The sequence below is a fragment of the Physeter macrocephalus genome, chromosome 9, assembly GCF_002837175.3.
Source record: "Physeter macrocephalus isolate SW-GA chromosome 9, ASM283717v5, whole genome shotgun sequence".
Classification (NCBI taxonomy): domain Eukaryota; kingdom Metazoa; phylum Chordata; class Mammalia; order Artiodactyla; family Physeteridae; genus Physeter; species Physeter macrocephalus.
This window is the reverse complement of record NC_041222.1, coordinates 57661465-57665965: the sequence shown is the minus strand read 5'-3', so window position 1 is coordinate 57665965 and position 4501 is coordinate 57661465. Positions and strand designations below refer to the sequence as shown.

Here is a 4501-nt window from a genome sequence, read left to right as displayed (position 1 = left end):
GTGCAAAACACAATGAAGTGTCAAAGGCAGGTAGAGGAAAGAGCATGAGATCTGCACATTTTTACTCAGCAAAGGAAGCCAGTGAGTGTGAAGCACAAGACTGAGAAATAAAAAATCTGGAGGTTTGGGTGGTGGCCGCCGCTGGGGTTCAGCTTCCAGTTGTAGAGGCCAAGGTGGCAGAGACCCTGGCACCCTGTGCCCCACCGCTGATGCGCAGATGGAGGTCGTCAAGTGGGTGGTGGTGGGAGAAGGAGTGGTAAGTAAAACTTGCCTACTGATGTGGGATGCCACCAATGCATTTCCTGGAGAATAGATCCCCACTGTCTTTGACAACTATTCTTCCCATGTTATGGCAGATGGAAAACTGGTGAATCTGGGCTTATGGATGCAGCTGGACAAGAAGATGATGACAGATCACAACCCTGTCCTCTCCACAAGCTGACGTATTCATAATTTGCTTTTCTCTTGTGAGTCCTGCATCTTGTGAAAATGTCCGTGCAAAGTGGTATCCTGAAGTGTGACACCATTGTCTCAACACGCTCCTCGACCTGATGGGAGCTAAACTTGACCTTAGGGATGATAAAGACATGACCGAAACTGAAGGAAAGGCTGACTGCCGTCAGGTATCCTCAATGTGTAGCCATGGTTGAGGAAATCTGTGCTGTGCAACACCAAGAATGCTGGGCTCTGACACAGCGAGATTGCTACATGGTGTTTGATGAAGCTCTTCCAGTGGTTCTCTCTCATCTCCCGTCAAGAGGATGAGAGAACGCCTGCTGTTGAAAATGTCTGAGCACCTCACTCCTTGCCCCATGCCCCTGAGAACTTTTGTACACTTTGCTGAAAAACGTTGGCACCTTTGCACTGAATGCCAACTTTTTGTTACAGATTAGGTTCCCCATAAAACCATTCTGAAACAAGCAGGAACTTTAAAGTTTTGCTTAAGGTATAAGAGTTAAAACCTCCATGTTCTATTAAAATTTACCCCTAAAATGGAAAAAAAAAAATCTGGATTCAAGCCCTACCTTCACCATGTACTAGCTAACTGACTTTAGGCTAATTACATCTGTAGTGGCCTCAATTTCTTCACTTGCATAATAATAGTACTTATTTTGTGATATCTTTTTTTACAAAAATTAAATGTGATCATCTATGTAAAAGACTTATGCTAATTAAATAGTTTGGTTTTAGTTAGGTAGAGGAAAGAATTTGAAGCTAGGACAGAAGAAACATGGGTCTGCCATGACCTAGCTCATTTTCTTTGGGCAAATTCCCTGACATCCTTACTTTCAGCTCACTCCTTGTTAACTAAGTTTAGTAAGCAGGTAGCAGTGTGGTAGGCATTCAGTAAATGTTAGTGCCGTCTTTCTCCTTTCAATCTCTTATAAAATGAGATAATTGGAATGGGTTACTGCTTTACCACCTGGCTAGTTATCAGAATAATCTTCGGAGCTTAAAAAAAGAAGCAAGAGGGCTTCCTTGGTGGCGCAGTGGTTGAGAGTCCACCTGCCGATGCAGGGGACGCGGGTTCGTGCCCCGGTCCGGGAAGATCCCACATGCCGCGGAGCGGCTGGGCCCGTGAGCCATGGCGGCTGAGCCTGCGCGTCCGGAGCCTGTGCCCCGCAGCGGGAGAGGCCACAACAGTGAGAGGCCCGCGTACCGCAAAAAAAAAAAAAAAAAAAAAAAAGACAAAAGAAACTGATCAGTCAGAACGTGTGTGTTCAGAGCCATGGACTAGATGATCTATGAGATTCATTCATGGTCTGATGATTGGTTATTTTTAACCTCATGTGGAAAATATGATTGGTGTTTGATTTTAAACTATTTGTTTATTCTTCTTTTTCTACAAATTATTTGAGTCCATGTATAATATTACATAACAATAAAAGGGACAACAATATGAGGATCAGGGAACCTTGAAGGGTTATTGTGAGGATGAAACGTGATAGTGCAGGCAGGCACTTAACACATGGCTGGTCAAGGTTGAGAATCAGTAATGGCAGCTATTGTTAAATGGGTGAGTAGATCAATTATCACTCTCCCTAAACATCACTTTGAAAGATGGGTTTGGAAAACAGTGGGTGACTGATGGATGTTGTGTTCTCTAGAACACAGATATTCTGTAATCTTTTTTTTTTTTTTTGGCGGTACGCGGGCCTCTCACTGTTGTGGCCTCTCCCTTTGTGGAGCACAGGCTCCGGACGCGCAGGCTCAGCGGCCATGGCTCACGGGCCCAGCCGTTCCGCGGCATGTGGGATCATCCCGGACCGGGGCATGAACCCGTGTCCCCTGCATCGGCAGGAGGACTCTCAACCACTGCGCCACCAGGGAAGCCCTGTAATATTGATTAAGGGTGATTAAAGGAAGTGTAGAAGAGTGGGGCGGATAGGACTTTCCAGAAGAAGGGGACCATTTTGGGCAGAGTTCCCAGGTTCTGACTTGGTGTGTTTGAGTGATTGGTGAGACAACCTGAGAGGTGGGGTGTGGGGTGCTGGGAAATAAGGTCAGATTACAGAGGTCTTGAAGGCTGAGAAGAGAAATGTATATCTGGTGGAACTACTGAGGCTTAGTTTGCTGAGTTTATGGCTATGGCCACCTCTCACAAACTCATAAGACCATCTTGTATTTCCAAAGCAATTTTAAGGACATATGCCCAGGAGCTGGGAAAGAGAAGGCACTAGGAGGAAAGCCCGTCTTTGTTTGCTTCTGGGGGAAAGAAAGTAAAAAGAAAATGTTCAGGACACGGTTCCCCTCGGACACAGTTTGTACCTCTAAAGGGCATGATGCAGACTGTCAGTCATACTTTCCTTCTGTGACTTCATATTGGTGATGTGAACTAAGAATGCCGCCTGCTGTATCGTAAGCAAAGGATGTTGCAGCCATCAAGCCACCACATTACAGCCACCCTGACAGTGAGTCCTGAGGGAACTCAGGCTGGAAACAAAGAATGCCTACCATCTGGCAGTCAACGACTGCAGCCACCCCCAGTGGTGCACACTGAGGAGACTAAGGATGAGAAAACACAAGATACTGCCCCCCAACCCCCTGCCAATAGCTGAGGTGCATATCAAAGGAATAATTTCAATAGGCCCAGACTTTGCATCTTCCCATACATAGAAAAGTGCTAATTTCATTAACTTGAGATGTCTGGTTTTCTTTTAGTGACAGTAATCTTTTGATGTTCCCAATACCTGGTCTTTTGTTGCTAAAACTCCTATATATCCTGGCTCCCTGAGCCCTTTGCCTCTTTGGAGCGGTCTCTCAGAGTTATTTGAGATGCTGTCTCCTGCGCTTGAAGTCCTAAGAATGTTTGCCGAATAAAACATAACTCTCAACTTTTAGGTTGTGTATTTTTTTTCAGTTTTCAGTTGATGGTGACAAGCCCTGTGCTCTACCACCAAGTCACCCCAGAATGACAGAAGCCCATGGTCCTCTAGTGGATGCCTGATCCAGGTGCCTGCCATGGGGCAAAAAATATCTGAGTAATTGTAGCTCATTTAAAGGTAGCTATTGGGAAGAATTTCACTGCTCCACCTGGGCACCCAGTATGACTTGTGACAAACTTCCACTATGGCCTGGTTGTCCTTATCTTTAAAATAAAATCATTTATGTCACAATTTGTACTGATCCAACTCCAGGTATTTTCATTTGGTTTATAGTCTGTGTCCACATCCCAGGCACATTTTTAGGGGAGGGGCCGCTGGGCTTTCCTCCTTCCCCCTTTTGCCTCTTGGATTCTCATTAGTGTTCAAGAGCCTTGAGGCTGAAACTGAGCAGGACCCTGTAGGGCCTTCCCAGGGATAGACCACCACTCCTACCACACCCCCTATCCCCCACCTCTTGTTTGTAGAAAAGCTTTAGCCTTCTAGGCCTTCCCCAAGTTCCAAAGAGCAATTTTAATCAGAGAAGTGAGAAAATGCAGAAACAAAGGAAAACAGTCAAAATAATAATAGGTTATTATTATTATCAAAACAAGACAAAATAATAATAGGTTAGCCATAAAACAAAGTCAAGGACCTTTAGTTCCTCCTCAAGGGCTATAGATAATATCCTGAGCCATATCCTTGAGTTGTTTTGCAGAAACTAAAAACCTCACCAGGTGGAAGAAGTTAACTGCATGCTGACCACAGGCATGTAGACCCCAGACCGGCTGATGATGTTAATTCTCAAAATACCACCCTATTACCTCATCATCAATGAATCACAAGAATGTCCACAAGCTGATCAGGCACCATACAACCCTCAACCCTAATGTTGCCTTTAAAAACCCTTCTGTGAACTGTAAACAAGATGAAAAGACAACCCTCAGAATGGGAGAAAATATTTGCAAACGAATCAACGGACAAAGGCTTAATCTCCAAAATATATAAACAACTCATGCAGCTCAATATTAAAAAAACAAACAACCCAATCCAAAAATGGGCAGAAGACCTAAATAGACATTTCTCCAAAGAAGACATACAGATGGCCAAGAGGCACATGGAAAGATGCTCAACATCAC

General features: G+C 44.6%; 1 pseudogene; it reads left to right on the top strand.

Annotated features, from left to right (window-relative positions):
• The first annotated feature begins 217 nt into the window (after nt 1–217).
• LOC112065744 (ras-related C3 botulinum toxin substrate 1-like) lies at nt 218–765 on the top strand (annotated as a pseudogene).
• The last annotated feature ends 3736 nt before the right edge of the window (nt 766–4501 follow it).